The sequence below is a fragment of the Mesoplodon densirostris genome, chromosome X (genome assembly GCF_025265405.1).
Source record: "Mesoplodon densirostris isolate mMesDen1 chromosome X, mMesDen1 primary haplotype, whole genome shotgun sequence".
Lineage (NCBI taxonomy): Eukaryota > Metazoa > Chordata > Mammalia > Artiodactyla > Ziphiidae > Mesoplodon > Mesoplodon densirostris.
In genome coordinates, this window is record NC_082681.1 from 110,452,873 (window position 1) to 110,479,646 (window position 26,774).

At 39.8% G+C, this 26,774-nt stretch overlaps 1 protein-coding gene across 2 annotated transcripts in view; it reads left to right on the forward strand.

Annotated features, from left to right (window-relative positions):
• Positions 1–26,774, forward strand: part of TAB3 (TGF-beta activated kinase 1 (MAP3K7) binding protein 3) — a 109,027-nt gene that overhangs the window by 48,343 nt on the left and 33,910 nt on the right. Inside the window, exon 4 of one of the 2 annotated variants that reach the window (XM_060087402.1) lies at positions 4,279–4,442. The exons of the other annotated variant lie outside the window; for it this stretch is intronic. The gene's annotated coding sequence lies outside the window, so the exon portion shown is untranslated. The remainder of the gene's footprint in view (positions 1–4,278; positions 4,443–26,774) is intronic. 2 annotated transcript variants of the gene reach the window in all.

The window sequence follows — 26,774 nt, forward strand, 5'->3', positions numbered from 1 at the left end:
AGTTCATATTGATGTCTCCAGCCCTAATCCATTACTACATAGGTCATTCTAGCCTCCTCCCCTTGCTTTTCTGTAACCTCCCACTCCAACAGTGAGAAATCTGGCTCCCACCATTCACCACCCATTTACTTAATTGTTCAGTCCCAGTGTACATGTATAGTTGTATGTCAGTTTTGTTAACCTGATACCCTGATGGGTAACAATATCAGAATTGTTAACCTGTACCCCCATGGGAAACAGCTTTAGCAGCTAGAATACAATGCTTATGTACAGTTCCTTTTACCTTTAGTCTTACAGACTCCACTCATTTCCAAAGTTCTTTCAGTCAGCACCTTTCCCCCCATCCCCTGCAGTGATACTGTTTCATACATTTGTAATACAGTTAGATTCGGTTATACGGTCTCCATTCCTTCCTGGGACCCCCTGACTTTCTAAAGGATTTTTTTTAATTTGCATACTTTAAGGTTCATTCTTTGTATTATAAAGTTCTGTGGGTTTTGACAAGTGCATAATGTCATGTATCTACCATTACAGTATCATACAGAATAATTTCACTGTCCTAAAGATCTCCTGTGCTTCACCTATGAACCCTCCCTTCCTCCCCACAAACCTGTGGCAACCGTTGATCTTTTTACTGTCTGTATAATTTTGCCTTTTCTAGAATGTTCTTGAGATATTTTTAAAGTCACTTTCTAAAGGAAACCTTTGATTTCTCTAACCTAGATACCATTTTTTCTCCCACCACCAATTCATTCTTAATTGAACAAAATATTTCTAATAAGAATCAAGGCGTTCCCATTTCTTTTCTCAGTTACCACTATATAAGGTCATTCAGCTTTGTTTATCTTTTAAGATCCTACCTCTTTGTTACCAACCTCGGAATTGGGAGGAGATCCCAAGTACCTTTTTTTTTTTTTTTTTTTTTTTTTTTTTTTTTTTGCGGTACGTGGGCCTCTCACTGTTGTGGCCTCTCCCATTGCGGAGCACAGGCTCCGGACGCGCAGGCTCAGCAGCCATGGCTCACAGGCTTAGTTGCTCTGCGGCATGTGGGATCCTCCCGGACCGGGGCATGAACCCGCATCCCCTGCATCAGCAGGCAGACTCTCAACTACTGCGCCACCAAGGAAGCCCCCAAGTACCTTTATTTTTGTTGGGGAGGTTGGTGGGGGAAGGCAGGGAGTGGCCCTGTATGGTATGGTGCGTCCTGTATAGGTGGCAGCTGGCAAATAGATGCTCACTTGTGGGGAGGGGTATTACGCTTAAATTTTATCTGAATATGCTTCTGTTTGTTTCCAGTGGGGGGTTACACTTAACTTGAAAATGCCTTTGATGAATCTTTTAATATGAATATTATTTTGGTCCATAGTCTCTTTTGAGAATATAACAGAATATGAGATAGATGAAGTGAATATGTGACTATTTCAAAATGGTTTCTACTGTAATGAAAATCCTGTAGGATGATAGTTTTAGAAATTATTTAGAAGGCTCTAATTTAAGGGAAAAAATAACTATCATATTCCTATTTCTCACTTGTTGTTTGGTAGCATCTTTACATATATGTGTGAAAAATCCTGAAATTGGAACTCTTACCCCTCCAGTAAAAGATCATTTGTTATGTTCCAATATCAGTTACTTCTTGTTGCTGTTTACCTTGAAGAGTTCACAATCCGGTGCAGAAAGTCTTCTTTTTTAAAAGCAAGTTTTGGTTTAAACTTTACAATGTCTTTAAGAGTTATGACATCATCAAAATCTTACCATGTAGCCTATAGTACAGGAGAATAATGGCTAAAGCATAGACTTCAAGTTTGTGTTTTAGCTTTCTGTTTGTTATCTTTGTCACCACAGGCAAATTATTTACCCTTTCTGAGCCTTGCATTTCCTCATTTGTAAAATGTGAATGATGATATTACCTCTCCCATGGGATGATAATGGGATTAAATGAGATAAAGCACTTAGCACAGTGCCTGGTACATAGATATGGCTCAATAAGTATGCTCTAAAATCAAAACTTCCACTCAACAAGAAAATGGATGAAGGTTCAAAGTTTTATACTAGTGTATATGTTTCTGTTCAACAGTTACTACTTGGACCAGACCAGTCAGAAAAATGAATGATTCCTTTAGTTATTGATCTTAAAACTTCTCTCAAGATAAGGCTAACTTTTCTTCAAATCTGGGAAATGCTCACGTCACTAAATTTAACATGCTAGCAGTGGTTGTCAGCCTGAGATACTGTTGCCTCTCCTGGGGCCGTTTGGGGGTGCTATTGGGATTTTACAGGAGGGACCAGGGTGCTGAACACCTTGTGACACATGGAGCAGGCTTGCATGTTGAATTATTGTGCCCCAAATTACCACAGCCATAGCATACTGTTGAGACACACTAGACTAGACTAATATGTACAGTACTATCTTTAAACCTCTCTGTTGAACACATTTTAGGTGTCACAGACCCAGCAAGTATGTCAGTGAATAGAGCAAGGCCAGGCCTCCGTGTCTGGGACATGCAAGGGAGTGTAGGGACTAGGCAAGCTGGAGAGCATGTGTCCTTCCTAAACAGGTGAGCCACGCTTCAGCTTCAGCTAGTTGTTGACTACTATTGCTAGATCTGATTTTTCAGAGAAAAGCTAGATATCCAAATTTTTATGTCAGATTTTCCTATTTTAAAGTGTGATTCAACCTTTTTTTTTTTTTTTAATATGCCAAGGCCAAACCAAACAGATTGGTGGGCTGGTTTTGGCCCAGGGACCACACTGGTTTATAACCTGTGATTATTATTTTAGAAAGTGAGCTGAAGTTTTGGCAGAGGTAAACAGTCAGGGCCATAACAGCCCTGAATATTTGCTGAGCTCAGAGAAGGCTGTGGAAACAAAGCACTAGGTGTTGAGGTCATTTTCTAGAGCATAGAGAATCATGGCATCAGAGCAGAGCTCTAGGGGAGCTTCCTCTGGTTGGAAGGAGGAATTCTGTTGAGAGAAATCCCAGCACCTGCATTTTGAGGAAGAGATCCCACTGTGGCTTATGCTGACACTCCTGAATTAGGAGGGTAGCTGCACCACTGGAGGAAGCCTTAGAGTGATTTCACTGCTAAGCATACCATCCCAGCCCCCAGTCTCAGTACTGACTTGAGAAATTAGGAGTCCCCACAAAGCTAACAGGCAACGAAGGCTCAACGCTACAAAATCTCCTGGTTTATGTGGCTTTCGAACAGTGTGACATTCGTAGGGTTTATACCTTCAGTATTTCTTCCTTCTTGATCTAGGGTTACTGCCTACTCAGCTCCACAGTCCACAGCTGTGGCCATCTGTGGTTTAGTGGGGGTGTTTGAAGGGTGTCCCAGGAGTTTGGTCACATCCTAGCCTAGCCAGTACAGTTCAGGTACTACTTGCTGTGGCTGGTTTTAAGGTGTCAAGTCATCACTCATGACTCTAATATTATATAAAAAGTAGCAGCCCATTATAATATTGTTAAGTAACAAAGTCTGTATGTATTTTGCATAGTTGTTGAATACGTTAATATATATGGGCAAGAATAGATTGTATGTTTTAATATGCATCACTTTCAAATCTGTAATATGAGATCATATATGGCAGTGTTTCATTTTAGTTGTATTCTGTGGGATTAAATACAAAAATACAGTGTAGTATTTTACTGTAAAACTTTGCTTTTTTAAGAAACAGGCTGATCTTATTGGTCGGAATATTTTCTGTTTGTAAACTACCTGTTGGCTTAACCTCCCAGTGAGCAGAAAGGAAATAACTTTTTAAAAAGTATTTTAGTATTTTATAATCCTCAGAAAGTTAAATTTATTTGAGAGTGTTATATATTGTGAAATACTTACAATACTTAATGATTATCCACATCACTTAGTGCTTACGTGAGTGAATGGTTGTACAGAGCAGAGTGCTAATCACTTTTAAGATCGCTGTCATAATCCCTTGAGGAGAATAAGTTTTTATCAGTTTAGATTCCTACTTGTTGTGAAAAGTAGGTCTACTATTAATCATCTTTTCAGATGGTAGCCATCTTTGTGGGTGTGTAAGTTGTTGGCTTCAATTTTAAAGATGTTTTTTAATGTTTTTCCAAAGGCAAGTATTTTTGTAATCACTAAAAAAGAAAATGGCAACTTTTCCCCTTCAGCTCTGTTTCTTGTATGTCCGAAAACAGCTTATTTGTAAAAGGATTCTTTCCTCCCCTCTCAGCCCTCCAAATCCCACACACCTGTAACCCTCTGTTTGGATGATAAACTGATGAGGGTTTCCTGTCTTTTTTCCCCCCAGCTCGTGAAAGAAGGGTGCTCATCATCACTCTGCTGGGAATGTCCTTGATACCTACCAATGACATAGTGGAAAGAAAAGACTTTGGAGAAGGCAGGCTTGGATTTGTGTCACGATTCTGCCATATGCCCATTTTCTGAGTTTAATTTCTTCTTTGTAAAATGGAGGTAATTATAGCTACCTTTCAGGGCATAGTTGTTCATAAATGGTAGCTGATAACAATAGTGATAAAATTAGTAGTAACTTTGGTCTTAGCACCTGAGGTTCTGAAGGCTAATAAAGCTAGCCTAGAGGGCCTCCCTGGTGGCGCAGTGGTTGAGAGTCCGCCTGCCGATGCAGGGGATACGGGTTCGTGCCCCGGGCTGGGAGGATCCCATATGCCGCGGAGCGGCTGGGCCCGTGAGCCATGGCCGCTGAGCCTGCGCATCCGGAGCCTGTGCTCCGCAACGGGAGAGGCCACAGCAGTGAGAGGCCCGCGTACCGCAAAAAAAAAAAAAAAAAAAAGCTAGCCTAGAGCTAGGAACTCCCCAAAGCTCTGCAGTAACCTATGGATCCTAGGCTCTTGACATCTGAAACATCTTTGTTCTTATTGACCCTTGTCACTTTTTCTTCTTTCTCATAAGAAGGCAACTGTATTGCCCTTATATTTTAAAGGCTTGAAATTAGGGTTGAGAAATGAATAAAAACTGTTCTTTGAAGCCACTAGGAAAGCTTGAGTTAAGACTTTGAATGCTTCAGAAGCTCTTTATGGACAATGATTAAATAGCCATCAAGTGTTCTGAATGTGGTTAGTCCCTCAAATATTGAGGAATTGTTTCCTGGTAGGAAAGGTGTTATTGTTTCTATAAATAAGTACAAGCAGATTTGATCACCTAAGGTCATTCCTATCATTAAATTCAATGAATTGCATTTTGTTCATGTCAGCTAGCAAATACTCATTGAACACCTAGTCTGTGCTAGGCCCTATGCCCAGTCAACTGTGTACCCTCAAAGGAGGTAGTGAATTAGGGAATCTAAGAGTTGTAGCTCTTAGCCTCTAATTTAAATGAAAATTCTAAGCCTTAGAGCTGCCCTGACCAGTAAGGTAGTCATGACTAATTACAGGTGGCTGCTGAGCACTTGAAACGTGGCCAGTCTGAATTGAGATGTGCTGTAAATATAAAACACACACTGCACTCCAAGGTCTTAGTTTGAAAAAAAATATGTAAAATATCATATCAATGATGTTTATATTGAATTCATGTTAAAAACAAAAGTATTTTTGCTATCTTGGATTAAATTAAATATATTAGAATTAATTTCACCTGTTTCTTTTTACTTAGGGTAGCTACTGGAACATTTAAAATGAATCACATTATGTTTTTATTGGACTGCACTGTAAGGCAGTGCTTCAGTGACTTGGCAAGGTTACTAGTCCAGTTAGGACTCCTGTGGCTAGTGCAAACTATAGATCGCCTTGCTGTGAAAATGGCAGGTAGTGTTTGTTTTGATCAAACAGGTGGAAAATTCAAACCTTGTTTCAGAAAAAAGTTAAACACTAAGGACTTTAAATAGTTTACATTTTAACTTAAAGCCTAGATTGTTAAACTGTTAGAATCGCTTCGTGTTTCAGATTTGGGGTGCTTTAAAAGGGGCAAACTAGGGGCTTCCCTAGTGGCGCAGTGGTTAAGCATCTGCCTTCCAGTACAGGGGACATAGGTTCGAGCCCTGGTCCAGGAAGACCCCACATGCTGCGGAGCAGCTAAGCCTGTGTGCCACAGCTACTGAGCCTGTGCTCCAGAGTCCGTGAGCCACAACTCCTAAAGCCTGGGTGCCTGGAGCCCATGCTCTACAACAAGAGAAGCCACCGCAATGAGAAGCCCGCACAGCGCAACGAAGAGTAGCTCCCGCTCACCGCAGCTAGAGAAAGCCCCCGCACAGCAACACAGACCCAATGGAGCCAAAAATAAATAAATAAATAAAATAATAATAAAAAATAAAAGGGGCAAACTAGAAAAATATACCCACTGATTCAGTAACCTAAACCTATTTTTCATTTCTCTACGCATTCACAAGTCATTATATAGTTGATCTCTGATCCCCCAATATTTTATTGGGGGGTGGGGTGTGCAGAAGGTAGGGGGCAAGGTTCATTTATATATTTTTCTATCTTACTAGCTAGACTGGTTCAGTATAATGAAATCAATTCTTCATTATTTAACAAACATTTGAGCAGGTACTAGGTCAGGTTCTGGAAATGCAGTGGTGAACAAGGGATAATCCCTGAATAGAACTACAGGCTTTCTGTTTGGTTTTTATCTTGTTTTGGCTTTGTATTTGGAAAATAATTATAAACTTAAAGAAGTTGTAATAATAAATATAGTACAAAGGACACTGTATACCCTTTATCCAGATCCATGTACTGTTAACATTTTTTCCTGTGTGCTTTTTAAAAAAATTGAGTTACAGTTGATTTACAATATTATATTAGTTTCAGGTGTATGACATAGTGATTCAAATTTTTATAGATTATACTCCGTTTATAGTTATTATAAAATATTGGCTATATTCCCTGTGCTGTACAATATATTCTTGTAGCTTATTTATTTTATACATAGTAGTTTGTTGTACTTCTTATCCCCTACCCCTATTTTGCCCCTCTCCCCATTGGTAACTACTGCTTCGTTCTCTATATCTGTGAGTCTGTTTCTGTTTTGTTATATTCACTAGTTTATTTTTTAGATTCTGCATATAAGTGATAACATACATATTTCTCTTTCTCTGTCTGACTCATTTCACTAAGCATAATACCCTCTAGGTCCATCTATGTTGTTGCAAATTGCAATTTTTCTTTCTTTTTTTATGGTTGAGTAGTAGTATTCCATTATATCTATATCTGTCTATATATATATCTCACATCATTTTTATCCATTCATCTTTTGATGGACACTTAGGCTATTGTAAGTAATGCTGTTGTGAATATTGGGGTGCACGTATCTTTTCAAATTAGTGTTTTTGTTTTCTTTGGATATATATCCAGGAGTGCAATTACTGGATCACATGGTAACTCTATTTTCAGCTTTCTGAGGAACCTCCATACTGTTTTCTCCACTGACTGTGCCAATATACATTCCCACTAACAGTGTACAAGGGTTCCCTTTTCTCTGCATCCTTGCCGGCACTGGTTATTTGTTGTCTTTTTGATGATGGACATTCTGACAGGTGTGAGGTGATATCTCATTGTGGTTTTGATTTGCATTTCTTTGACGATTAGCAGTGTTGAGCATCTTTTCATGTGCCTGTTGACCATCTGCATGTCTTTGGAAAATTGTCTATTCAGGTCTTCTGCCCATTTTTTAATTGGGTTATTTGTTTCTTTGGATATTGGGTTGTATGAGCTCTTTGTATATGTTGGATATTAACTCCTTATCGGTCGTATCATTTGCATATATTTTCTCCCATTCAGTAGGTTGTCTTTTTCTTTTGTCAATGGTTTTCTTTGCTGTGTAAAAGCTTTTAAGTTTAATTATGTCCCATTTATTTATTTTTGTTTTTTTTTCTTTTTGCTTTAGGAGACAGATCCAGAAAAATGTTGCTGTGACTTATGTCAAGGAGTGTTCTACTTATGTTTTGCTCCAGGAGTTTTGTGGTTTCCCGTCTTATATTTAGGTCTTTAATCCATTTTGAGTTTGTTTTTATATATGGTGTGAGAAAGTGTTCTAATTTCATTCCTTTATATGTAGCTGTCCAGTTTTCCCAGTATCACTTATTGAAGAAACTGTATTTTCTCCTTTGTCATAGATTAATTGACCATATGTGCGTGGGTTTATTTCTGGGCTCTCTGTTCGGTTCTGTTGATCTATGTGTCTGTTGCTTCCCTGGCTTTCTTTTGATTTCCATTTGCATGGAATACTTTTTTCCATTCTCTCTCTTTCAGTCTGTGTGTCTTGAAATCTGAAGTGAGTCTCTTATAGGCAGCATATATATGGTTCTTGTTTTTGTATCTGTTTGGCCATTCTGTGTCTTTTGATTGGAGAATTTAGTCCATTTACATTTAAAGTGATTATTGAGGGGCTTCCCTGGTAGTGCAGTGGTTAAGAATCCACCTGCCAATGCAGGGGACACAAGTTCAAGCCCTGATCTGGGAAGATCCCTCATGCCGCGGGGCAACTAAGCCTGTACGCCACAACTACTGAACCTGTTCTCTGGAGCCCATGTACCACGATTACTGAAGCCCGCGTACCTAGAGCCCGTGATCCACACGCAACAAGAGAAGCCACCACAATGAGAAACCCATGCACCACAACGAAGAGTAGCCCCTGCTTGCCACAACTAGAGAAAGCCGGCACGCAGCAACGAAGACCCAATGCAGCCAAAAATATAAATAAATAAATAAAATGAAATAAATTAAGTAATTATTGATAGGTATATACTTACTGCCATTTTGTAAGTTGTTTTGGGGTTATTTTTCTGGTTATTTTTTGTTCCTTTCTTCTTTTTTTTCCCCTACCCTTTGATTTGATGACTATCTTTAGTGTTACGTTTGGATTCCTTTCTCCTTTTTGTGTTCTATCTGTTATAGATTTTTTGGTTTGTGGTTACCATGAAGTTTATATATAGCTATCTATATATATACATGATTGTTTCAAGTTGCTGATCTCTTAATTTCAGGTGCAATTTAACAACCCTTTATTTTTACTCATCTCCCCCCATAATTACTGTTTTTGGCATATTATTTTACACCTTTTTGTTTTTGTATCCCTTATTGAGGATATAGATGATTTTACTACTTTTGCCTTTTGAACTTCCTACTTGCTTTGTAGTTGGTTGATTTACTACCGTTACTGTATATTTGCCTTTACCAATGAGCTTTTTATTTTCATAATTTTCTTTTTTTATGGAAGTATAGTTAATTTACAATGTGCTAATATCTGCCGTACAGCAGAGTGACTCAGTTATAAACATATATACATTCTTTTTTATATTCTTTAACATTATGCTTTATCCCTGGAGATTGGATATAGTTCCCTGTGCTATACAGTAGGACCTTGTTGTTTATCCATTCTAAATGTAATAGTTTGCCTCTACTAACCCCAAACTCCCTGTCCATCCCTCTCCCTCCCCCATTCCCCCTTGGCAACCACAGGTCTATTTTCTATATCTGAGTCTGTTTTGTAGATAGGTTCATCTGTGCCATATTTTAGATTCCTCATATAAGTGATATCATATGGTATTTGTCTTTCTCTTTCTGACATATTTCACTTAGTATGATAATATCTAGTTGCATCCATGTCACTGCACATGGAATTGTTTCATTCTTTTATGGCTGAGTAGTATTCCATTGTATATATGTACCACATCTTCTTTATCCATTTATCTGTCAGTGGATATTAAGGTTGTTGCCATGTCTTGGGTATTGTGAATAGTGCTGCTATGAACATAAGGGTGCATGTATCTTTTTGAATTATAGTTTTGTCTGAGTATATGCCTAGGAGTGGGATTGCTGGATCATATGGTAATTCTATTTTTAGTTTTCTGAGGAACCTCCATACTGTTTTCCATAGTGGCTACACCAACTTACATTCCTACCAACATTGTAGGAGGGTTCCTTTTTCTTCACACCCTTTCCAGCATTTGTTATTTGTAGAATTTTTAATGATGGCCATTCTGACCAGTGTGAGGTGGTACCACGTTGTAATTTTGATTTTCATTTCTCTGGTAATTAATGACATTGAGCATCTTTTCATGGCCTACTGGCCATCTCTACATCTTCTTTTTTATTTTATTTTATTTAATTAACTAATTTATTTGGCTGCGTCAGGTCTTAGTTGCAGCATGTGAAATCTTTGTTGCCGCCTGCAGGATCTTCGTTGTAGCATGTGGGATCTTTTTAGTGGCAGCATGCGAACTCTTAGTTGCAGCATGTGGGTCTAGTTCCCTGACCAGGGATCGAACGTGGGCCCCCTGCATTTGGAGTGCGGAGTCTTAGCCACTGGACCACAAAGGAAGTCCTTGTATGTCTTCTTTGGAGAAATGTCTATTAAGGTCTTCTGCCCATTTTTCAATTGGGTTGTTTGTTTTTGTTGTTGTTGAGTTGTATGAGCTGTTTGTATATTTTGGAAGTTAAGCCCTTGTCAGTTGCATCATTTGCCCATATTTTCTCCTGTTCCGTAGGTTGTCTCTTCATTTTTTTATGGTTTCCTTTGCTTTGCAAAAGCTTGTAAGTTTGATTCGGTCCCATTTGTTTATTTTTGTTTTTATTTCTATTGCCTTGGGAGACTGACCTAAGAGAACACTGATTCGATTTATGTCAGAGAATGTTTTGCCTATGCTCTCTTCTAGGACTTTTATGGTGTCATGTCTTACGTCTTAAGTGTTCAAGCCATTTTGAATTTATTTTTGTACATGGTGTGAGTGTGTGTTCTAACGTGATTGATTTACATGCAGCTGTCCAACTCTCCCAACACCACTTGCTGAACAGACTCTCTTTTCTCCACTGTATATTCTTGCCTCCTTTGTCAAAGATTAATTGACCTTAGGTGTGTGGCTTTATTTCTGGGTTCTCTGTTCGGTTCCACTGATCCGTATGTGGTTTTTTTGTACCAATACCAAACTGTTTGGATTACTGTAGCTTTGTAGTATTGTCTGAAGTCTGGGAGGGTTATGTCTCCTGCTTTGTTTTTTCCCTCAGGATTGCTTTTTCAATTCTGGGTCTTTATGTTTCCATATGAATTTTTGGATTATTTGTTCTAGTTGTGTGAAAAAATGTCATGGGTAATTTGATAGGGATTGTGTTTAGTCTGTAGATTGCTTTGGGTAGTATTGCCATTTTAACAGTATTAATTTTTCCAGTCCAAGAGCATGGGATATCTTTCCATTTCTTTGAATCCTCTTTAACTTCCTTTATTAATGTCTTATAGTTCTCTGTGTATAAGTCTTTCACCTCCTTGGTCAGGTTTATTCCTAGGTTTCTTTTTTGTTTTTGTTTTTAGTGTGATTTTTGAAAGATACTGTTTTTTACATTCCTTTTTTGATATTTCATTGTTAGTGTAAAGAAATGCAACTGATTTCTGAATGTTAATCTTGTATCCTGCTACTTTGCTGATTTCATTCATCAGATCTAGTAGTTTTTATGTGGTGTCCTTAGGGTTTTCTATATATAGTATCATATCATCTGCATATAGTGACAATTTTACCTCTTCCTTTCCAATTTGGATACCTTTTATTTCTTTTTCTTGTCTGATTGCTGTGTCTAGGACTTCCAGTACTATGTTGGATAGAAGAGATGAGAGTGGGCATCCTTATCTTGTTCCAGATTTTAGCGGGAAGGCTTTCAACTTTTCACTATTCAGTATTATATTGGCTGTGGGTTTTTCATAAAGGGTTTTTATTATGTTGAGATATGTTCCCTCTATACCCACTTTGTTAAAGAGTTTTTATCATGAATGGATGTTGAATTTTGTCAAATGCTTTTTCTGCATCTATTGAGATGATCATGTGGTTGTTGACTTTTCTTTTGTTAATGTAGTGTATTACATTGATTGATTTGCATATGTTGAACCATCCTTGTGAACTTGGGGTGAATCCCACTTGGTGGTGGTGTATGATCTTTTTAATGTATTTTTGGATTCGGTTTGCTAATATTTTGTTGAGATTTTTTGCATCTATATTCATCACAGTTATTGGCCTGTAATTTCTTTTTTGGTGATATCTTTGTCTGGTTTTGTTATCAGGGTGATGGTGGCTTCATAGAATGTCTTTGGGAGTGTTCCCTCCTCTTCAGTCTTTTGGAAGAGTTTGAGGATTGGTATAAGTTCTTCTTGGTATGTTTGGAAGAATTCCCAAGTCCAGCCAACTGGTCCAGGACTTTCGTTTGTAGGGAGTTTTTTTAAATTACAGATTCTATTTCACTTCTAGTGATTGGTCTGTTCAAATTATCTGCTTCTCTTTGATTCAATTTTGGTGTGCTATATGTTTCAAGAAAGTTGTCCATTTCTTCTAGGTTGTCAAATTTGTTGACATATAATTGTTCTTGGTATTCTCTTATGGTTTTTTGTATTTCTGTGGTATTGGTTGAGATTCCTCCTTTTTCATTTCTTATTTTGTTTATTTGCATTCTCTCTCTTTTCTTTTTGGTGAGCCTGGTCAGAGGTTGGTCAATTTTGTTTACCCTTTCAAAGAACCAGCTCTTGGTTTTCTTCATTTTTTTCTATTGTTTTTTTAATCTCTATTTTATTTATTTCCTCTCTGATCTTTATTATTTCCTTCCTTCTGCTGACTTCAGTTTCTGTTTTCTGTTTTTTGGTTTTTCTTGAATTTTTGAATTTTATTTTATTTATTTTTTTATACAGCAGGTTCTTATTAGTTATCCATTTTATACATATTAGTGTACATATGTCAATCCCAGTCTCCCAATTCATCACACCACCACCTGCCACTTTCCGCCCTTGGTGTCCATACGTTTCTTCTCTACATCTGTGTCTCAATTTCTGCCCTGTAAACCGGTTCATCTGTACCATTTTTCTAGGTTCCACATATATGTGTTAATACACGATATTTCTTTTCCTCTTTCTGACTTACTTCATTCTGTATGACAGTCTCTAGATCCATCCACGTCTGTACAAATGACCCAATTTCTTTCCTTTTTGTGGCTAAGTAATATTCCATTGTATATATATACGACATCCTGCTTATTCATACGTCTGTCGATGGGCATTTAGGTTGCTTCCATGACCTAGCTCTTGTAAATAGTGCTGCAGTGAACATTGGGATGCATATGTCTTTTTGAATTATGGTTTTCTCTGGGTATATGTCCAGTAGTGGGATTGCTGGGTCATATGGTAATTCTATTTTTAGTTTTTTAAGGAATCTCCATACTGTTCTCCACAGTGGCTATATCAATTTACATTCCCACCAACAGTGCAAGAGGGTTCCCTTTTCTCCACACCCTCTCCAGCATTTCTTGTTTGTAGATTTACTGACGATGCCCATTCTAACTGGTGTGAGGTGATACCTCATTGTAGTTTTGATTTGTATTTCTCTAATAATTAGTGATATTGAGCAGCTTTTCATGTGCTTCTTGGCCATCTGTACGTCTTCTTTGGAGAAATGTCTGTTTAGGGCTTCTGCCCATTTTTTGATTGGGTTGTATGTTTTTTTTTAATATTGAGCTGCATGAGCTGTTTATATATTTTGGAGATTAATCTTTTGTCCATTGATTCATTTGCAAATATTTTCTCCCATTCTGAGGGTTGTCTTTTTGTCTTTTTTGTAGTTTCCTTTGCTTTGCAAAAGCTTTTAAGTTTCATTAGGTCCCATTTGTTTATTTTTGTTTTTATTTCCATTACTCTAGGAGGTGGATCAAAACAGGTCTTGCTGTGATTTATGTCAAAGAGTGTTCTTCCTATGTTTTCCTCTAAGAGTATTAGAGTGTCCGGTCCTACATTTAGGTCTCTAATCCTTTTTGAGTTTATTTTTGTGTGTGGTGTTAGGGAGTGTTCTAATTTCATTCTTTTACATGTAGCTGTCCAGTTTTCCCAGCACCACTTATTGAAGAGACTGTCATTTCTCCATGGTATATCCTTGCCTCCTTTGTCATAGATTAGTTGACCATACGTGCGTGGGTTTATTTCTGGACTTTCTATCCTGTTCCATTGATCTATATTTCTGTTTTTGTGCCAGTACCACATTGTCTTGATTACTGTAGCTTTGTAGTGTAGTCTGAAGTCAGGGAGTCTGATTCCTCCAGCTCCGTTTTTTTCCCTCAAGACTGCTTTGGCTATTTGGGGTCTTTTGTGTCTCCATACAAATGTTAAGATTTTTTGTTCTAGTTCTGTAAAAAATGCCACTGGTAATTTGATAGGGATTGCATCGAATCTGTAGATTGCTTTGGGTAGTGTAGTCATTTTCACAATATTGATTCTTCCAATCCAAGAACATGGGATATCTCTCCATCTGTTTGTATCATCTTTAATTTCTTTCATCAGTGTCTTATAGTTTTCTGCATACAGGTCTTTTGTCTCCCTAGGTAGCTTTATTCCTAGGTATTTTATTCTTTTTATTGCAGTGGTAAATGGCACTGTTTCCTTAATTTCTCTTTCAGATTTTTCATCATCAGTGTATAGGAATACAAGAGATTTCTGTGCATTAATTTTGTATCCTGCAACTTTACCAAATTCATTGATTAGCTCTAGTAGTTTTCTGGTGGCATCTTTAGGATTCTCTGTGTATAGTATCATGTCATCTGCAAACAGTGACAGTTCTACTTCTTTTCCAATTTGTATTCCTTTTATTTCTTCTTCTTCTCTGATTGCCATGGCTAAGACTTCCAAAATTATGTTGGATAATAGTGGTGAGACTGGACATCCTTGTCTCGTTCCTGATCTTAGAGGAAATGCTTTCAGTTTTTCACCACTGAGAATGATGTTTGCTGTGGGTTTGTCGTATTGGCCTTTATTATGTTGAGGTAGGTTCCCTCTATGCCCACTTTCTGGAGAGTTTTTATCATAGATGGGTGTTGAATTTTGTCAGAAGCTATTTCTGCATCTATTGAGATGATCATATGGCTTTATTCTTCAATTTGTTAATATGGTGTATCACATTGACTGATTTGTGTATATTGAAGAATCCTTGCATCCCTGGGATAAATCCCACTTAATCATGGTGTGTGATCCTTTTAATGTGTTGTTGGATTCTGTTTGCTAGTATTTTGTTGAGGATTTTTATCTGTATTCAGTGATATTGGTCTTTAATTTTCTTTTTTTGTAGTATCTTTCTCTCGTTTTGGTATCAGGGTGATGGTGGCCTCATAGAATGAGTTTGGGAGTGTTCCTTCCTCTGCAGTTTCTTGGAAGAGTTTGAGAAGGATGGGTGTTAGCTATTCTCTAAATGTTTGATAGAATTCACCTGTGAAGCCATCTGGTGCTGGACTTTTGTTTGTTGGAAGATTTTTAATCACACTTTCAATTTCATTACTTGTGATTGGTCTGTTCATATTTTCTATTTCTTCCTGGGTCAGTCTTGGAAGGTTATACCTTTCTAAGAATTTGTCCATTTCTTCCAGGTTGTCCATTTTATTGGCATAGAGGTGCTTGTAGTAGTCTCTTAGGATGCTTTGTATTTCTGGGGTGTCTGCTGTAACTTCTCCTTTTTCATTTCTAATTTTATTGATTTGAGTCCTCTCCCTCATTTTCTTGACGAGTCTGGCTAATGGTTTATCAATTTTGTTTATCTTCTCAAAGAACCAGCTTTTAGTTTTACTGATCTTTGCTATTGTTTTCTTTGTTTCTATTTCATTTATTTCTGCTCTGATCTTTATGATTTCTTTCCTTCTGCTAACTTTGGGTTTTGTTCTTTCTCTAGTTCCTTTTGGTGTACGGTTAGATTGTTTGTTTGAGATGTTCGTTGTTTCTTGAGGTAGGATTGTATTGCTATAAACTTCCCTCTTAGAACTGCTTTTGCTGCATCCCATAGGTTTTGGATTGTCATGTTTTCATTGTCATTTGTCTCTAGGTATTTTTTGATTTCCTCTTTGATTTGTTCAGTGATCTCTTGGTGTTTTAGTAACGTATTGTTTAGCCTCCATGTGTTTGTGTTTTTTACATTTTATGCCCTGTAATTGATTTCTAGTCTCATAGCATTGTGGTCAGAAAAGATTTTTGATATGATTTCAGTTTTCTTAAATTTACTGAGGCTTGATTTGTGACCCAAGATGTGATCTATCCTGGAGAATTTTCTGTGCACGGTTGAGAAGAAAGCATAATCTGCTGTTTTGGAGTGGAATGTCCTATAAATATCAATTAAATCTGTCTGGTCTGTTGTGTCATTTAAAGTTTGTGCTCCCTTATAAATTTTCTGTTTGGATGATCTGTCCGTTGGTGTAAATGAGGTGTTAAAGTCCCCCACTATTATTGTGTTACTGTTGATTTCCTCTTTTATAGCTGTTAGCAGTTGCCTTATGTATTGAGGTGCTCCTATGTTGGGTGCATATATATTATATTTGCAATTTTAAATATATATTTATAATTGTTATATCTTCTTGGATTGATCTCTTGATCATTATGTAGTATCCTTCCTTGTCTCTTGTAACATTCTTTATTTTAAAGTCTATTTTATCTGATATGAGTATTGCTACTCCAGCTCTCTTTTGATTTCCATTCACATGGTATATCTTTTTCCATCCCCTCACTTTCAATCTGTATGTGTCCCTAGGTCTGAAGTGGGTCTCTTGAGGACAGCATATATATGGGTCTTGTTTTTGTATCCATTCAGCGATCCTGTGTATTTTGGTTGGAGCATTTAATCCATTCACGTTTAAGGTAATTATCGATATGTATGTTCCTATTACCATTTTCTTAATTGTTATGGGTTTGTGTTTTAGGTCCTTTTCTTCTCTTGTGTCTCCCACTTAGAGAAGTTCCTTTAGCATTTGGTGTGGTGCTGAATTCTCTTAACTTTTGCTTGTCTGTAAACTTTTGATTTCTCCATCGAATGTGTATGAGATCCTTGCCAGGTGTAGTCATCTTGGTTGTAGGTTCTTCCCTTTCATCACTTTAAATGTCATGCCACTCTCTTCTGGCTTGTAGAGTTCCTGCTCAGAAATCAGCTGTTAACCTTATGGGAATTCCCTTGTATCTTATTTGTCGTTTTTCCCTTGTTGCTTTTAGTAATTTTTCTTTGTCTGTAATTTTTGCCCATTTGATTACTATGTGTCTCAGCCTGTTTCTCCTCGGGTTTATACTGTATGGGACTCTCTGTGCTTCCTGGACTTGGGTGTCTGTTTCCTTTCCCATGTTAGGGAAGTATTCAACTATAATCTCTTCACATATTTTCTCGGGTCCTTTTTCTCTCACTTCTCCTTCTGGGACCCCTATAATGTGAGTGTTGTTGCATTTAATGTTGTCTCAGAGGTCTCTTAGGCTGTCTTCATTTCTTTTCATTCTTTTTTCTTTATTCTGTTCCTCAGCAGTGAATTCCACCATTCTGTTTTCCAGGTCACTTATCCGTTTTTCTGCCTCAATTATTCTGCTATTGATTCCTTCTAGTGTATTTTTTATTTCAGGTATTGTATTGTTCATCTCTGTTTGTTTGTTCTTTAATTCTTCTAGGTCTTTGTTAAACATTTCTTGCATCTTGCAACGTTTCTAGCTTCCATTCTTTTTCCGAGGTCCTGGATCATCTTCAGTATCTTTATTGTGAATTCTTTTTCTGGAAGGTTGCCTATCTCCACTTCATGTAGTTGTTTTTCTGGGGTTTTATCTTGTTCCTTCATCTGATACATAGACTTCTGCCTTTTCATCTTGTCTATCTTTCTGTGAATGTGGCTTTTGTTCCACTGGCTGCAGGATTGTAGTTCTTCTTGCTTCTGCTATCTGCCCTCTGGTGGATGAGGCTATCTGAAAGGCTTGTGCAAGTTTCCTGATGGGAGGGACTGGTGGTAGGTAGAGCTCAGTAAAACTTCAATTCACTTGTTTGCTGATGGGTGGGGCTGGGTTCCCTCCTTGTTGGTTGTTTGGCCTGAGGTGACCCAACACTGGAGCCTACTGGGCTCTTTGGTGGTGCTAATGGTGGACTCTGGGAGGGTTCATGCCAAGGAGTACTTCCCAGAACTTCTGCTGCCAGTGTCCTTGTCCTCACGGTGAGACACAGCCACCCCCCACCTCTGCAGGAGACCCTCTGACACTCGCAGGTAGGTCTGGTTCAGTCTCCCTCAGGGTCACTGCTCCTTCCCCTGGGTCCCGATGCACACACTGCTTTATGTGTGCCCTCCAAGAGCGGCGTCTCTGTTTCCCCCAGTCTTTTGCAAGTCCTGCAGTCAAATCCCACTAGCCTTCAAATGCTGATTCTTTAGGAATTCCTCCTCTCTTTTCCGGACCCCCAGGTTGGTAAGCCTGACGTGGGACTCAGAACCTTCACTCCAATGGGTAGAGTTCTGTGGTATAAGTGTTCTCTAGTTTGTGAGTCACCCACCCAGTATTTATGGGATTTGATTTTCTTGTGATTGCACCCCTCCTATCGTCTCATTGTGGCTTCTCCTTTGACTTTGGATGTGGGGTATCTTTTTTGGTGAGTTCCAGTGTCTTCCTGTCGATGATTGTTCAGCAGTTAGTTGTGATTCCGGTGCTCTCGCAAGAGGGAGTGAGAGCACGTCCTTCTAGTCCGCCATCTTGAACCAATCCCCCCAGGTTTTGTTTGTTCTTCTTTTTCTAATTCTTTTAGGTGGTAGGTTAGGTTGTTTATTTGAGATTTTTCTTGTTTTTTGAGGAAGGCCTGTATCCCTATGAACTTCCCTTGGGAACTGCTTTTGCTGTATCCCAAAGATTTTGTATGATTGTGTTTTTATTGTCATTTGTCTCAAGGTAATTTTTAATTTTTTTTTATTTCGTCATTGACTCATTGGTTTTTATTTTTGGTATTTTTTAATTAATTTATTTATTTTTGGCTGTGTTGGGTCTTCGTTGCTGTGCGCAGGCTTCCTCTAGTTGCGGCAAGTGGGGGCTACTCTTCGTTGCGTTGCGCAGGCTTCTCATTGCGGTGGCTTCTCTTTGTTGCAGAGTACGGGCTCTAGGTGCGTGGGCTTCAGTAGTTGTGGTGTGTGGGCTCAGTATTTGTGGCTCGCGGGCTTTAGAGCACAGGCTCAGTAGTTGTGGTGCACGGGCTTAGTTGCTCCGCGGCATGTGGGATCTTCCCAGACCAGGGATCAAATCCGTGTCCCGTGCATTGGCAGGCAGATTCTGAACCACTGCACCATCAGGGAAGTCCCGACTCATTGGTTTTTTTAATAGCATGTTGATTAATCTCCATGTAGTCTTTTTTTGGTCATTTCTTCTCTTGAGTTTTTTTTTCGAGTTTCATGCCATTGTGGTCAGAGAACATGCTTGAAATAATTTCTATACTCTTCACTTTGTTGAGGTTAGTTTTGTGCCCTGGTATGTGCCCAGTCCTAGAGAATGTTCCATGTGCACTTGAAAAGAATGTGTATTCTGTTTTTTGGGGATGTAATGTCCTGAAAATATCAATTAAGTCTAACTTGTATCATTTAGGATCTGTGTCGCCTTATTGATATTTCTGTCTAGAAGATGTGTCCATTGATATGAGTGGGGTGTTAAAGTCTCCTACTATTATTGTATTCCCTTCAGTTTCTCCATTTATGTTGGTTAGTATTTGTTTTATGTATTTGGGTGCTCCTATATTAGGTGCATATATGTTCACGAGTATAAGATCCTCTTATTGTGTTGATCCTTTTATCATTATGTAGTATCCTTCTTTATCTTTCTTTATGACCTTTGTTTTAAAGTTTATTTTGTCTGATATGAGTATTGCGACTCATGCTTTCTTGTCATTTCCGTTGGCATGAAATATTTTTCTCCATCCCCTCACTTTCAATCTCTGTGTCCTTTGCCCTAAGGTGGGTCTCTTATAGGCAGCATATTGTAGGCTGCTGTTTTTTTATCCAGTCTGCCACCCTGTGTCTTTTGATTGGAGCATTCAGTCCTTTGACATTTAAGGTAATTATTGATACATATGTGTTTATTGCCATTTTACCCCTTGTTTTCCAGTGGATTCTACGTTTCTTCTTTGTTCCTTTCTTTTTCTTTCTGTTTTTCTTTTTGTGGTTTGATTTTTTTGCTTGTGTTCTCTTCTTTTTGGTTTTTGTGAATCTATTGTATGTTTTTGATTTGTGGTTGCCCTGTTTTTCAGGTATGTTAATCCCTTCCTATATCTGCTTCTTTTCGACTGATAGTCATATAAGCTCAAACACATTCTAAGAAAAAAAAAGAATCTACATTTTTTAACTCTCTTTCCCCACATTTTATGATTCTGATGTCCTTTTTTACATCTTCATGTTTACCCTTTTGCCGTTCCTTCTGTTTATCAACACTTTCACAAGTAGGTTTTTTTCCCCCTTTTTGATCTGTATACTGGCTTATTTAAGTAATTTAGTTTCCAATTGTGATTTCCTCCTTCCTTATATCTTCTTGCTTCTTTTCTATTTAGAGAAGACCTTTCATTATTTCTTTTAGGATAGGTTTAGTGTTGCTGTATTCTTTTAGTTTTTGCTTGTCTGAGAAATTCTTTCTCTCACCTCTTATTCTCAATGATAATCTTGGTGGGTAGAGTATTCTAGGTTGCAGATTTTTCTCTTTCAAGACTTTGAATATATTTTGCCACTCCCTTCTGGCCTGCAGTGTTTCTGTAGAGAAATCAGCTGATAGCCTTATGGGGGTTCCCTTGTAATTGACTCTTTGTTTTTCTCTTGCTGCCTTTAGAATCCTCTCTTGAACTTTGGCCATCTTTATTACAGTATGTCTTGGTGTAGGTTTATTTGGGTTCATCTTGTTTGAGAACCTCTGTGCTTCCTATAGCTGGATATTTAGTTCCTTTTTTAGGTTTGGGAAGTTTTCAGCCATAATTTCTTCAAATACATTTTCAATCCCCTTTTCTCTTTCTTCTCCTTTTGGAATCCCTATTATGCGTAGATTGGCATGTTTATCCCATAGGTCTCTTATATTGTTTTCTTTTTTTTCATTTGGCTTTCTGTGTGCTGTTTTGATTAATTTCCATGTTTCTATCTTCTAGATCGTTTATTCTTTCTCTTGCATTATTCATTCTGCTATTCATTGCTTTTAGTTCAGCTTTTGTCTCGGCAGATGAATTTTCTAATTTTTCTTGGCTCCTTATAGTTTCTAGGTCCTTTTTACAGTAATGTGCATTTCTGTTGATAGCCTTTCTTAATTCCTTTGGTATTTTTCTTACCTCTTTTTCTGAACTCAGTGTCTGTTAGACTGAAGAGGTCTGTTTCATTGTTGGTTCTTTCAGGGGAATTCTCTTGGTCTTTTAACTGGGAGTAGTTCCTCTGCTTCTTCATTTTGCTTATATTTCTCTTACTCTATGAGTTTAGGAGAACAATTATCTACTGTAATTTTGGAGGTCTATTTATATGTGGGAGTGTCCCCGTGAAGCTTCTGTGGGTTTAATATTTTTTTGGGGTGAGGGCTGCTTTCGCTTTGGATGCTTGCTGTATCTTTCCTCAGTATGTGCTAGCTGTTATTCCCTTGATGGGGGTGTGAAGGTGACTGGCCTGCATATGCTCCCAGGAATGTGGCGACAGTGGTTGGTGTCTGCTCACGGAATTCTCGGTAGTGGCAGCAATCAGCACCCACCTCTGGAGTCTGATGTGGCAGCTGTGGCTCGTGCCCACCCCAAAGCTTGTGCAGGCAGCGCCCTATTGCCTGATAGTACACGCGGAGAAAGAAGCTCCTATGGTGGTCCTGCCCCTTTCCTTGCGTGCCCCCCAACAGTAGCACCTTGCCTCTGTGGCAGGCCCAGTCTTCTTCCCATATTCCCTTGGTTGTGGCTCATCACACACTAGCCCTCTCAGGCTGTCTCCACACAGCCAACCTGAGTCCTCTCCCCAGGTCTGACCTCCGAATTGCGAGCCTCAGCACCCAGCCCCCGCCTGCCCCAGTGTATGAGCGTCTCAGGCTGGGGAGTGCTGGGTGTTGGCACTGACCGTCCTTGCAGGTCTCACTCCGCTTTGCCTTCTGCAATCTGGTTTCTCCGCTCTCTTCTGAGGCTCTGAAGCTCTGCCTCTGTCCCAGATGATCTTCCCGCCAGTGAGGGGACTTCCCAATGTTTGGAAACATTTCCTCTTTCACAGCTCCCTCCCAGGGGCTCAGGATCCCTCCTGATTCCTTTCTCTCTCTCTTTTGTTTTTTTTCTTTTTTAGTTTTGTCCTACTCAGTTACATGGAGATTTTCTTGTCCTTTTGGAAGTCTGAGGTCTTCTGCCAGAGTTCAGTAGATGTTCTGTGATAATCGTTCTGCACGCAGATGTATTTTTGATGTATTTTTGGGAGAAGGTGAGATCCACGTCCTACTCCTCTGCCCATCTTGATCCGATCCCATCTTTTCATAATTTTCACGTTTCTAGATGTGGCCTTTTCTTTTTTTCTTAGAGAAGGCCCTTTAATGTTTCTTGTAAAGCTGGTTTGGTAGTACTGAGCTCTTTTTTAGTTTTTGCTTGTCTGTAAAACTTTTGATCTCTCCATCAAACGTGAATGAGAGGCTTGCTGAGTAGAGTATTCTTGGTTGTAGGTTTTTCCCTTTTGTCACTTTAAATACATCATGCCAGTTGCTTTTGGCCTGCAGTTTCTGCTGAAAAAACAGCTAATAGCTTTATTGGAGTTCCCTTGTATGTAACTTCTTGCTTTTTCCATGCTGCTTTTAATATTCTATCCTTGTCTTTGATTTTTGCCAGTTTAATTACATTGTGTCTTGGTGTGACCTCTGTGGGTTCATCCAGTTTGGGACTCTTTGCTTCCTGGATCTGGATATCTATTTCCTTTCCCAAGTTAGGGAAGTTTTCGGCTGTTATGTCTTCAAATATGTTCTCTGCCCCTTTCCCTCTGTCTTATCCTTCTGGGACCTTTATAATACGAATGTTAGTATGCTTCATATCTTAGAAGTCTGTTAAACTGTCGTCATTTCTTTTTATTCTTTTTTTTTTTTTAATCTGTTCAGCTCAGTGATTTCCACTGCTCTGTCTTCTGGCTCGCTAATCCATTCCTCTGTATCATTTAGTCTACTATTGATTTCTTCTAGTTGTTTTTTTGTTTGTTTGTTTGTTTTTTTCAGTACGCGGGCCTCTCACTGTTGTGGCCTCTCCTGTTGCAGAGCACAGGCTCCGGATGCACAGGCTCAGCGGCCATGGCTCACGGGCCCAGCCGCTCTGCGGCACGTGGGATCTTCCCAGACCAGGGCACAAACCCGTGTCCCCTGCATCGGCAGGCGGACTCTCAACCACTGCGCCACTAGGGAAGCCCTTCTAGTGTATTTTTCATTTCAGTTACTGTAGTCTTCATTTCTGTTGGTGGTTCTTTATGTATTTTAACTCTTTGTTAAACTTCTCACTGTGTTCATCCATTCTTCTCCTGATTCTTTGATTAACTTTATGGTCAGTACCTTGAACTCTTTATCAGGTAGATGGTTTATTTCCACTTCATTTAGTTTTTCTTCTGGGGTTTTATCTTGTTCCTTTGATTGGAACATGTTGACTGCCATTTTTATTTCTATGTATCTGGTAGATTGGTTATCTTTCCAAACCTTGGAGAAGTGGCCTTTTGTAGGAGACATCCTAAGTGTTCCAGCAGTGCACTCCCCTCTGGTTACCAGAGCTATTATTCTCTAGGGGTGCGGGCTGTGTGGGTCCTTCTGTTGTGGCAGGCTGACTATGTCATTTTGCTAGGTGTGGCTGGCTCCTGGTCTGGTTGGGCACCAGGTCCTGCTTTGTGCAGTGGTTGCCAGCTGCTGGTTGGGTGGGCCGGGTCATGAGGCAACTGGCTACAGAAACCCAGGTGTCCTAGGGCTAGTGCTGGCTTACTGGTGGGCAGACCTGTGTTCAGGGGTGGGTAGTTGTGGGGCCGGGGTTCCCAGATCTAGTGTCAGCCTGCTGGTAAGTAGGGCCGGTTCTTGACTTGACTGGCTGCGGGTTTCATGGTGTCCAAAGCTGATGCTGGCCCACTGGTGGGGCTGGATCCCAGCGTGGCTGGCTGAGGGGCTCAAGTTGTCTCAGAGCTGTTGTTTACCTGCTGGTGGGTGGGGAAGGGGCCTAGTGGGTCCTGTGGCTACTGCTGCTCTGTTGGTAGGTGGGGCTGCGTCCCCACCTGGTTAGTTGCTTGGCCTGAGGCATCCCAGTACTGGTGCCTACAGGCATGTGGGCAGGGACTCTGTGGGATCCTGAGGCTCATAAGCTAGATGGAGGATTCCAAAGTGATGCTTGCCAACAACAGTGTCTATATGATGGAGCAAGCTCCCCAAAATGACTGCCACCAGTGTCTGTGTCCCCAGGGTGAGTGCCAATTGCCTCCTGACTCTCTGGGAGACTCTTCAAGGTCAGCAGGTGGGTCTGACCCAGGCTCCTTTCAAATTACTGTTTCTGCCCTGGTTTCTGGCATGTGTGAGACCTTGTGTGTGCCCTTAAGAGTGGAGTCTCTGTTTCCCACTGCCTTTGGTTCTCTGGAAGGAAAGCTCTGCTGGCCTTCAAAGCCAAATGTTCTGGTGGCTCGTCTTCCCAGTGCAGGATGCCAGCGCTGGGGAGCCCCATGTGGAGTTCAGACCCCTTGCTCCTTGGGGAGAACCTCTGCAGTTGTAGTTCCCGTCCTGTATGTGGGTTGCCCATCTGGGGGTTTGGGTCTTGAGTATACTGCAACTCTACCTCTTCTACTCATCTTGTTGTGGTTCTTCCTTTGTATCTTTTTTTCCAAAATTTTATTTATTTATTTATTTATTTATTGCTTGCTTGCTTGCCGTGTTGGGTCTTCCTTTCTGTGTGAGGGCTTTCTCTAGTTGTGGCAAGTGGTGGCCACTCTTCATCATGGTGCGTGGGCCTCTCACTATCGTGGCCTCTCTTGTTGCGGAGCACAGGCTCCACACGCGCAGGCTCAGTAGTTGTGGCTCGCGGGCCTAGTTGCTCCACAGCATGTGGGATCTTCCTGGACCAGGGCTCGAACCTGTGTCCCCTGCATTGGCAGGCAGATTCTCAACCACTGCGCCACCAGGGAAGCCCCCTTTCTTTGTATCTTTAGTTGTAGATCTTTTCTGGTAGATTCCTGACTTTCTTATCAATAGTTGCTCTGTAAATAGTTGTAATTTTGGTGTGCCCATGAGAGGAGGTGAGCTCAGGGCCTTCCTACTCTGCCATCTTGTTGTAAGTCCTTTCCCTTTGTGCTTTTGTAACTTGCTCCCTCTCTCTATGCACATGTATGTGCATGCATGCTTGTATATATGCACGTATATACATATATTTGATTTTTTTCCTGATCCAATTGAAAGTAAAGTTGCTCCTTACTCCTAAATACTTCATTGCCTAATTCCTAAAAATAGGGATATTCTCGTATATAACCACAGCACAATTACCAAGTCAGTAAATTTATTAAATTCAATAAATTTAACATTGGTAGAATACTTTTCCTAATGTACCATCCACATTTCAATTTTATCAATTGATCCATTCATTTCTTTTATAACATTTTCTCCATTTAGTATAGGATCCAGTCTGAGATCAGTCATTAGATTCAGTTGTCATGGTTCTAGTATTTCTCCTTTAATCTTTGATTTTTCTAGCCTTTGTCTTTTATGACATTGGCATTTTATTAAGATGACATTTTCACCTTCCCACTCCCTGCTTTTTATTTTTTTATTTTTTTTATTATTTTTTTTTCTTTTTGCGGTATGTGGACCTCTCACTGTTGTGGCCTCTCCCGTTGCGGAGCACAGGCTCCGGATGCGCAGGCCCAGCGGCCATGGCTCACGGGCCCAGCCGCTCCGCGGCATATGGGATCCTCCCAGACCGGGGCACGAACCCGTATCCCCTGCATCGGCAGGCGGACTCTTAACCACTGCGCCACCAGGGAGGCCCTGCTTTTTATTTTTAATAGACCATTTCTCATTTTGGTTTTGTCTATTTTTTCATGAATAGTTTCAGATTACATATTCCTAACTGGAATATTATAAAGTGATATATTCTTCTCACAGTATCACATCTGGAGGTGTGCGCTGTCCATCTGTCCCTCATTGGTGATGTTAATTTTGATTATCCAAGATGTTGTTTGATTTATCCACTATATAGTTAAATTTTCCCTTGCAGCTAATAAGCAGTTCTCTGAGGAGACACTTTTAAGACCATTAATATAGCCTAACTTCATCCAAATTTCCCCCTAGATTTAGCATCCATTGATGATTCTTTATTGAAGTAGTCTGTACTGTGATGGCTGCAAAATGATGATTTTTCCAGCTCCAGCACTTCCTGCACACATTTACCAGTTGGATTCCACTAAAAGCCCTCCCTTCGCCTTTATTTGTGTGTGTGTGTGTGTGTGTGTGTGTGTGTGTGTATTTAACTATTTATTATCGGGCTAAGGACTCATGGGTTCCGCTTTTCTACAGGCCTATAATTCATTACTGCCCTTAATTGTTTTGGTGCTCAAATTGTCACAGATTTGGTCAGTGGGAGCCTCTTCAAGCTGACTTTCAGGTCCTTGGAACAAGCTCCCATCATTCTTTGAGTATGTCCCCACTCTCTGGCATAACACATTCTAGGTGGAGCTACAGTTCCACATGTGAGACCTTCAGATACACAGGTGGCTCCAGTATAGTGTGTTTGGTGCTCCTGTGAGGATAAGCACAGCCTGCTGTGGAAGCATAGTGGAGGGTCCTTTAGCCCAGAGTAGGTGGAGGAGAGTTACAGCAGCCGGACTAAGTTGGGGGTGGTGGTGGTGACTGTGAGTGGAAGCCTTCTTAGAGGAGGTGCCACCAATACTGACATGTACGGTATCAGTATGGCTCAGAGAAGCAGTGGGAGGGAGGAAGATAGAAAAGTATCTCAGGCAGATGGATGATCAGGGACTAATGCCCTGAGAGGAGGCAGTGTGGGACACCCATGCACAGGATCACACATAGCTCTGTTTGGTTGAGATTAGAAAACAGATACTCTGGCTGTGATGTGGGGGAAGGCAAGACCTG